Source organism: Talpa occidentalis, unplaced genomic scaffold, assembly GCF_014898055.3.
Source record: "Talpa occidentalis isolate TD23 unplaced genomic scaffold, MPIMG_talOcc4v2.1 talOcc4.13, whole genome shotgun sequence".
Lineage (NCBI taxonomy): Eukaryota > Metazoa > Chordata > Mammalia > Eulipotyphla > Talpidae > Talpa > Talpa occidentalis.
The window spans coordinates 37,663,595-37,673,973 of NW_023601322.1; the positions used below are offsets into that span (position 1 = coordinate 37,663,595).

The window sequence follows — 10,379 nt, forward strand, 5'->3', positions numbered from 1 at the left end:
TCATTTTATTTTTCAATTAATTATTTTCAGAGGCATTCATCATCAAAATTGTGCACTGGTGGTGCTTTCTTTCAGCTAACCCTCTCCCCCTCAACTGTGCCCTTCATTGAAGAAAATCTAAGTCCAGAAAGCAGGATGGGTCCACAGAGAGGATGACCATCTGACTGCAGGATCTTGTGGACTTGGCTCTGCCCCCATCTGTTTTACTCAGTTTAGGAATCTGCAAAGGTCACTTCACTTAGCTAGGTTTCAGGTTCTTCTAAGGTTGGACTCAAAAACCTCTGACAACCTTGTTCCATAATTCCAAATCACATAATTATCCTAGCACCTCTTTGACATGGAAAACCAGTCTTATCATTGCCCTAATCTGACTGGCTGAGACATTCCATATGGGAAATTTAAAAAGGACCAGGAAGAATTAACTTTTCAAGTGTTTCAGACATTCTTTGGCAACCGTTTAGACTTCCCTCTCTTGGGGCCTCCCCTGGTGGTGCAGCGGTTGAGCGCTGGGCTGCGAAGCTGCCCTCAGCCTCTGCAGTGCTGGTTTGATCCCCGGCCACCAGCAAGGGTCCCACATGGTGCGCAGACCTCTCCTGCCGTGCCCACTCCTCCCCTCAGCAGTGTATTTCGTCAGTCTGCCTGTTCTGTTCCCCACTCTGTCTCTGGTGAATTCTCTTACCCTCCCGCGCTTCTGACTGTACCCAGTGCTTGTATAAATAAATAAATAAATCTTTTAAAAAATTAAAAAATAAAAAATAGACTTCTCTCTCCCCACGTAGGTCCATCCATAAGCATCTCAGATCTATAGACTTGCTGACTATTCATAAAACTAACATTGTTATTCTCCAAATCATCTTTGAATCTCTCTTGCCAATAACTAAGTATATGAGAAAGCTTCTTTTTGCTCAAGGGTTACGCCCTTACTGCAAACCCATCTTAGGAACACCAAGATGTGGAGTCCTTATACAAGGAATGGCAAAGGATTCCCATGAGGTGTGCCTTCGCAGCCTGGCAGGAATGGGTCGGCAGAGTGAGGAAGGAAGATGCAATTAGATGGCTGACCAGCAGTGTCTGCCCAGGCCAGAACAAGGAGCGGCAGGACCATTCTTTCCTCATTGCAAATAATGACATAGAATGTATGTCAAACTAAATATTAGTATCATGTCCTGCACACTAAGACAGGATGGAAAAATTTGGAGGGAAAAAGAGGTGCTGCAGAAAGGAGCTCCCTGAATAGAGGGAAATCAAAGGACATCCAGTCATGCCTTGCTGAACCATGGGGACACTGGAAACTGTGTCTTGAGGTAATTTCGTTGTGCAGATATCATGGAGCACAAGTACACAAACCTACAGGGTACAGCCCACTACACACCTAGGCTGTATGGTAGTGTCTATCAGGTCCACCATTGGGATGTGCCCTGTCACTGACTGAAATGTCGTTAGTGACGCATGACTCTATAGGATATAGGGTAGCAGAAGGTGACAGTCTGAGAAGTTGGCTGGCAACACAGCTTAGGCAATATTCCCAATGAGGCTGTGACCCAACATCCCAAATAAGTTCCGATTACAAATCTGAAAATAAACACTTTAAGAAGTTATGAAAAGCCATGTTTACCTAGGGACCTGGGAAGTTAATGTCTGTTGAAAGGACTGTCAATCTGTAAGGAAAATGTCCTCTCCTAGAGACAGCAAGAACAGAGGCCCCGGTGTAATTATACGAACCCAACAGATTAAGATCACTGTAGCCATAGGGCTACCATCAGTGGGGTGAGACTGTGGTGGTGGTAGTGGCTGTGGTCAGGTGCAGGCAGTGATTCTGAGAGTTCCCAGGCCAGCAAGTCCCACCCAGAGGGAGAATTGAACAATCCACCAGAAAAGGTATGGGGAGCTTGGAAACTAGAAATGTAGGCAAAATGGAAGGTTTTTGTTTGTTTTTTAAACTCTGGGTGTTCCTGAGACTTTCTCTATCCCCAAGCCCACAATGGAGGCTAAGGAAACCAGCTCCTCAGATGCAGCCCGCAATCTCTCCAATTGACAATTCCACTGTTCTCCATTTCTTCAAGTCTCTGGGTATATGGAGCATCATTTTCCTCAGGCAAGGAATCTATTTCACACCCAAAGCCTTTTCAGCATCTTGTACTCTTCTCTTTTAAAGATTTATATGTGATGAATCACTTACTGTCTTCTTTCCTTTTCTGAAAATATGCCTCTTGCCTTTCTTTCCTTTTGACTCTTATGAAAAATTCTAACTCTCCTTTTGAGATAAGAGAAAATGTGAAATGAAGAATAGCTTCTGCTTTTAGGACATGTTGCAACCTAACCCTTTCTTCACATCTGCCCCTTCTGGTGACTGCTTCCAGACTGACTCAAGAGACATCTTATTTTTATCTAACTGGTAAATGTTGGGTCAGAGAAGGCCCATCTGAGCTTGCAGCAGGATAACGGGGACATTGAGTCAGGTGTACCACCAAGACTGCGTCCAGCTGTCTTCATTCTGAGAAGATATTCTAATTCTCAAAATTCTTCACAGATAACCTTTCCCAAGGGTCAGTGTGCAGTGTAATTTTTCCTTTTGTTGAAGACCCATTTTGTAAAATAATGTCATTTGCTGTGTTTTCAATTAAGCTTATCATGATTTAAAGTTGATTTCACTTATCATTAGGGAAAGGCAAATCAAAACCACAATGAGCTACCACCTCACACCGGTGAGAATGGCCCATATTTAAAATGAAATAAAACGAAATAACAAAAGCAAAAAGTGCTGGCAGGGGGGTAGAGTTAAAGGAACACTCACTGTTGGTGAGAATATGACTGGTTGAGGGTCCTCAAAACAATAAAAATGGATCTCCCTGCAGTTCCACTCCTATGTATCTTCTCAAAGAACACAAAAACCTCAATTCAAAAGGAAACCTGCATTCCTCTATTTATTGCAGGAGGATGTGGTACATATACACAATGGAGTACTACTCAGCAATCAAAAAGGATGAAGTCATGCCATTTGAGGCAATATGGATGAAACTGGAAGGGATTATGCTCAGGAGACAGATAAATATGAGACAGTTTCACTTACATCTGGAATATAGAGAAAACAAAGGATCCAACAAAAACAAACCTTGAAAGCTGACCATAGTCTGAAGCATCCAAGAGGGGAGCAGAAGGGAGAGACGGAGGGAGAGGGAAAAGGAAGAAAGCAGGAGGGGAAGAGCACAATAAACTATGACTAGTACTAGGACCAATGGAGTATTACTGGTACTTTTGTGGTTGGAGTGGTGAGCTACACATATTTGTAGAGGGTAAACCTATACCCCAAAGACTTAAACTGTAATGTAAATCAATAGTGCCTCAAATATAACTTAAAAAAATAAAAACAAAATAAAAAGAAAGTATCAAATGATTGCTGTGTGCCAGGCATCTCATTCAACTCTAGAGAATAGGAGTAAAAGACACAGTTCTCAGAGAGTTTAGGTTAATAAATGTGTATGTATTAGTTAATTCATTTATCAAAAGTCTACACTAGGCACTGATGGAAGGCAATGAATGTGACATATTCTTTCCCCTCCAATAATTAAAAGAAAAAATTCACTGCAACAAAATGCTCTGATCTGGTCAGGAGACTGAGAATAACCATTCTAATTTCAGAAAAGTGTACATAAAAGAGAACATTTCAGGGCCTCCCCGGTGGCGCAGCGGTAGAGCGCTGGGTTGCGAAGCTGCCCGCGGCCTCTGCAGCGCCGGTTCAATCCCCGGCTGCTCCCCGGCCACCAGTGGAGGGTCCCACATGGCGCGCAGACCTCTCCTGCCGCCCGCTGCTCCCCTCAGCAGTGTACTTCGGTCCTTCTGCCTGCTCTGCTCCCCGCTCTGGCTCTGGTGAATTCTCTCACCCTCCCGCGCTTCTGACTGTAGCCAGTGCATGTATAAACAAAACAAACAAACAAGCAAACAAATAAATAAAGAAAAACATGCCTCTATTAAAAAAAAAAATTAAAAAAAAAAAAAAAGAGAACATTTCAGGCAACTGCAAGGTTGCTCTGTGGTGTGTGTATCTTGAGGATACTTGTCTTTTGAGCTCTATTTGGAGAGAGGACCCCGGTATATGCTGACCAAGCACCTTTGTTTCCAGAAGACGTATCTCTCTCTTTTCAGCTGGTCCTTTTCATCCAATTAGTTTTTCCTTCTTTCTTCCTGGCTGATTTCTCCGCATATCCAGTGAAGAGATACAAAATGTCACCTGGAGGTAATTTCTGCCCGGTCAGCCCACTTCTCTGAGGTGTCTGGAAGATTGAGTTTTGCAGAGGGTTGTTAGGTGATTTTGTGATTATTTCTTAGACTTCTGCCTCTTGTTTTCCCCAGGCATCTCTCTCTACCCTTAGAAACAAAGGCACAGCATTCAGAACTATGAGATCTCATTTTCAAGGAAAGAGCTTATGGAGGATTGCTCCTTGCAGCGACTAATGAGTATTTTTGTCTGTGGCACCACTTCCGACAGCTCGTGTAGCTCTGTGTTTAGATAGGAAATTTCAATCAATGTAAGTTTTCTCCTGTTTTTGGCCCTAAGACAACGATTCCATTGGTCTGCTCCATCTAATGACCAGAGCTTTGTTTTTCTTGTTACTGCTTTGTACATTTCTTAGATGTCTGAGTGTTTTTGTTGTGGCTGACAAAGAGTATATTAGAAACAGCACTAGAAAAAGGACTTCCCTGTTTGAACCTTATTTTTCTCAGTGTACAAGGTTTATTGTTATTGGATGTCATGTTTCTACTGTGACCTAAATTGTTTCTTAAAGCACAAGGAATTGGGACAGGAACTTATTTTACTTAGGGTTTAGGCGATACACTTGGTTAAGGATATTTTTGTTCTATATATTTAAAATTAATGATATTTTATATCCTTGTTCTTTGAGAGGGTCCCCTAAATTATATAAGAATTAAAACTCACAAAACTTGAATTTGTCGGAAAATAGCCATGTGGTACTTTTAAATTAAGAAAGGGTAAACAACCTTGCCATTTTTAATTTTCTACCAACTTAATCTCCAGGGAGAAGGGCAATCTTGTTTTTAAAAGTAAGTCAAATAAAAAGGACACATAGAGAATGAACTGAATGAACTGGCAAATATTCCATTTATTTATTTATAAGTCTAAGTAACATAAAGTCCTCAACACTGAAATGCTTTCACTTCTGGCAGCCTAATATCTATGCTTAGAAGAGAAAGTACAATGCTTAATATAATTGTCAAATTAATAAATTATTCTCTGCTAATAATCCAGACCAATTTGAGGGAATTTATTTTGTTTTATATTTTAACTCAAGAGGTACTTTCCTTAATAAGAGCTGGTAGTGAATAGTCACAAAGGAAACTGCACTTCCATTTACAAATCTCACCAGGGAGCCAAGCTTAGTCAGCTTATGAGCACCTATAGCCTACTCATCAGAAGGTGAACTAAAATTTACCCTTTGGACAAAAAAAAATTAACTTTCCAATTGCCCTTTCCTGTTACAAATGTATTAAAGTTTTCTCTGAGGCTAGGAATAATACTCATCTATGTGCAGCTCTATATGGAACCACTATTCGGGATTAAAATATTGCCATCTACTTGATGAGCCCCTATGTCTACTTGGCCTCTTGGCCTTTATATTTTCGAGACAGCAAGTGGGTTTTTCCATCTTTGTGTATTTTGATGTATGGCAAAGAGTGGAAAGTCTAAAAATGCATGTTGATACTATGAACGCTCAATATTGTGCAAAATATAACTTAGGACCTGAAGACCCTCGGCCAGATTCTAAGGCCATTATTTCTGTGTAATATATTGTAAAGGTTTGGGTTCAGGGGACAGACTTCTACTTTAAGTGTGTTCCCTAGATTCTCGAGGCATATTGACTTGTAGTTTCTTGTTTTTTCCCTGTATATTTATAGTTCTAGAGTAATGCTGGCTAAATAAATAAATATGTTGAGAGTAGTTTTTGAAAGAAATTATGCAAATTTGTATCATTTTTTCCCTCAAATATTCAGTAGAACTCACCAGTGAAGCCATCTGGGCCAACTTTTTCTTTGTGGGAATATTTTTATTAATTAATTAAAAAATCTTTTTATACCTAGGACTATTCAGATTTTCTATTTCTTCTGGTTTCCATTCTGAAGGTTTGGATCATTCAAGGAATTTGGCCATTTTATCCACATTGTTGAAAAATATTAGCATAAAATTGTTCATGATATTTCTTACATCATTTCAATGTTTATAGGACTCTGGCAATGTCTTCACTCTTGGTAACTTGTGGCCTCTGGCAATGTCTTCACTACTGGTAACTTGTGGCCTCTCATTGTTTACTTGATGAGTCTATCTGGAATACTATTAATTTTATCAGTTCTTTCAAATAGATAAAGTTTGGTTTTGTTGATTTTCTTTGTTTTTATTTCTTTGAATTTTCTTTCACTCAAATTTTTATTAGTTCTTCCTTCTACTTACTTTGCATATAATGGGCTCTTCCTTTGCTGGCTTCCTAATATGAAAGTTTCAGCTGTTCACTTCACACTTTTCTTCTTTCTACTTCTACTAAGCATTTCAAATTATGAACTGTCCTCTAAGCAGCATAATTTCAATTATCTGGAGTTCTCTGGAAAATATATTGCTGTTGGAAAATAAATTTCATTTCAATTAAGAAAGGGTAAAATTGTGATCATCTGAAACACATTGGCTTGTTTAATCAACATATGATCTACCTTTGTGAATCTCCTATATGGGTTTACAAGAATTAATATTCTGCACTTTTGGGTATTGTGACATGTGGTAAAAGTAGTTGGCAGTTCCATATCTCCCTCCAGATCCTCAATGATTTTTTTTTTTTTTTTTGCCTATCTTGTCTACCAATTATCAAGAAATATTTTAAAATCCCCGTGATTGTGGACTCTTCTATTTTCTGTCACTTTTTCTTGATTATATTGAATCTCTGTTTTGTAATAATTAAAATTGTTATAATTTCTTGATATTTTGCCATCGTGAATATCTGATCTTGAAGTTTATTTTGTCTGCATCTAGTGCTGTCACTCCCATTTTCTTATACTCACTGTTAGCATGGCATAGCTTTTTTTTTTTAAGATTTATTTATTTATGCATACAAGAACTGGGGTATAGGCCAGAGGTGTGGGGAGTGAGAGGATCCACCAGAGACAGAGTGGGGAGCAGAACAGGCAGGTCTACTGAAATACACTGCTGATGGGAGCAGCTGGCAAGATAGGAGAGGTCTGCTGCACCATATATGTCAGTTTCCTGGCCAGGGATCAAACTCATGTTGCAGTGGCTGGTGATAGTGCAGTGTCTTTAACCCCCGTGCCACCAGGGATGCCTGGCATAGCTTTTTAAAATTACTTTATTACTAAACTATTATTATAGTATCTATGTATTTAAACAGTATCTCCTATAGAAAGTATATACTTACTTTGTGCTTTTTTATGCAACCTGCCAATCATTCCCTTGATTGAAATATTTAATCAAAGTAAATTTAGTGCAGTTATTGGACTAATTTACTTAGCTCTACCATTTTGGTCTTTATTTTCTTTTTATCTTCTCATATGTTTATTTCTTCCTGTTCTTCCTTGCCTATCTTTTTTATGTGTTAATAATTTTTTTAACTTTTGTTTCAATTCTTCTCACTTTCAAGCTATTAAGAATTCTCATAATGGCTTGTGTAAAGGTTGTATCATACTCATCTTTAACTTATTTCTGTTTACTTAAAATTTGTATTGAATTGCCTCGAGCACATCATAGCAATCTTACAAGACTACATTTTTGTTTCCCTGGTCCTCACACCATTCTTAATATTACTGTTGTTTTGTGAACTTGACATCAATACATGTTATCAATTTGACAATGTAGTTTCTACTATCAATTTTGTTTGAATTGTCATGTGTTTTAAGCATTTCAAAACAATTATGAGAAAGAGGAAAAGTGGATGTGTATTTGTGGATACTTATTTAATTCTTTTCATATACATTTAACATTTGTGGAAAACATCATGTCTTCCTATAAATCTTAGTAGACATCAGATGTCCGCCTCAAGACTTCCTTTAGTATTTCCAATAGTACAGTTCTGCAGACAGTAACTTAGTTTTGTTTATCTGTCAGTACATTAATCTCTTGTTTAAGAAGGATAAATTCTTTAGAAACATAATTCTTGGGCTACCAGACTTTTTTTCTCTCTCTCCAGTAGGTGAAATATGCCATTCTCATTCTCATAGTCTCCATTATTTTGATATCATTCATCGAATCATCATTCTCCTACATGAAGCAGGTCATTTTTCTCTGGTTGCGTCAAAGATTTTCTCTTTATCCTTTCTTTTAGCACTTTGGCAACAATGTCTCGTCCTTGCTAGGGTGTCCTGAGTTTCTTGGAGTTGTGAGTTAATGTTTTCCATGAAATTTAAGAATGTGTAGGCCATTATTTCATTCTGTGATTATTTCAGTCACACCTATTGTTGTCTTTCTTGATAGTGTTCTGTAGAATTCTGATGCTCTTCAATTATTCTTCAATTCTTTTTCTGTTTGTTCTTTATATTGAGTAATTCCTATTAATTTCTCTTTTAAGTTCATTGTTCTTTCTTTTGACATTGCAATTGCCTTAAATTGCAATTGGCTTAAACTCATCTAATGATTTCTTCATTTCAGTTATTATGTTTTGAGCTCTAGAATTTTCACTTTTTATAGTTGTCATTTCTCTTTTGAGATTTCCTAACTACTTATTCATTAAAATCATTTTCCTTGAATTCTTTGAACACTTATAATAGCTGGTTTGAAGCCTATTTGGTCCAACATTTGTATCCAATTAGCGTTAATTTCCATTGATTTTTTTGTTTGTTTGTTTTTCCTGATTCTGGGTTACATTTTTCTGTTTGTCTGCATGTCTAGTCATTTTTATTTAAAAAATGGACATTGTAGAAAATCCAATGTAATGGTTCTGGATTCCGTCATATTATTCTGCATATTTTTGTTATTGTTGTTTCATAACAAAGTTAATTTTCTCAAGGTCAAACTGAAAACTTTGTCTCCCCTGTGGTATGTAATTGTTATCTTCATTTAGTGCTTCTGACTTATAGCTACTGACTATTTAGATTCATCCTTGGTAAATTCAGAGACTTTTCCAGGTGCAGCTCTCTTTAAAGGCTATATTCCTTTCTGCTCATTGTTTGTTATTTTTAATGCCTCTGTTAGAGTCTTCCCCAACAGATGTGCATATTAGTGGCCAAACAGTGGTTTAAGATTTATACTCTGATTTTTGCTATTCTCTTGCTTACATATTTCCCCCTTATCATTTCTCCCATACTCTTCTCTGTCACCGTGAGCTTTTAAGGTGACTGAAATTTTCCTTTCCTTTAGCTATGGGAGTTGGGGAACATCTTCAGGCAAAATAACGGCAACCTCCCAATTCTTATCCCTTCTGGTTACAGTTTTTTAAAGTAAATTCTCCTCTGGCTTCTGTCTGACTTTGTAAGTTTTCCCATCCCAATATAATTTTCTAAATATTTTGTACATATTTTGTAGTGTGATCTGTGGGAGGGCTCATGAAGCTACTCCCTCCACCATCACTACTAAAAATGCTTACATTTAGTGCTCGCTTCGGCAGCATATATACTAAAATTGGAATGAGACAGAGAAGATTAGCATGGCCCCTGCGCAAAGGATGACATGCAAATTCGTGAAGCATTCCATATTTTTGCCAGTCCCAGCAACACAGTGTCCTAATGCATACAGCGAATTAGAAAACAGACAGTAGAGAGTAGAAGAACCACACACAACCTAGCAACTCCTCAGGAAAAAAACACACCACAAAAAGAAAACCACCCCCTCAGATTGAAATGACAGTAACTTGGAAGAACTTCTGAGCCTTCCAGAAAGAGAATTTAAAATTGCCATGATTAAAATACTGACAGAAGTCATAAAGGAAAACAATGATAAGGGAAAAGTAATCAACTATCAAAAGAATGAAATTGAGTCCCTAAAGAGGGAAGTAAAAGAAATGCAGGAGATCAAAGAAGGCACTAAAGAACTCTGGGAAAAGCAATGAAAGCAGAATAGATGAAATGGAAGAACGAATAAGTACTCTTGAAGACACAGAAATAAAAAGAACCAAAACAGAAAAGGAAAGAGAAGTACGAAGGAAAAAGACGGAAGAAAGACTTCGGGAACTATCTGACTCCATGAGGAAAGGAAATATAGGAGTTATAGGAATACCAGAAGGAGAGGAGAGAGATGTAGGAACAGAGAAAATATTCGAGGAGATAATTGAAGAGAACTTCCCAAACATGAAGAAGGAGCTAAAAATTGATATACAAGAAGCAAGAAGAACACCAAACTTCCACGACGAAAGGAAAAATACAGCCAGACACAT

At 38.0% G+C, this 10,379-nt stretch overlaps 1 non-coding gene across 1 annotated transcript; it reads left to right on the forward strand.

Annotated features, from left to right (window-relative positions):
* Positions 1-9,598: 9,598 nt before the first annotated feature.
* Positions 9,599-9,706, forward strand: LOC119243907 (U6 spliceosomal RNA). The gene has a single exon (XR_005124891.1). It is a non-coding gene; the product is annotated as a U6 spliceosomal RNA (small nuclear RNA).
* The last annotated feature ends 673 nt before the right edge of the window (positions 9,707-10,379 follow it).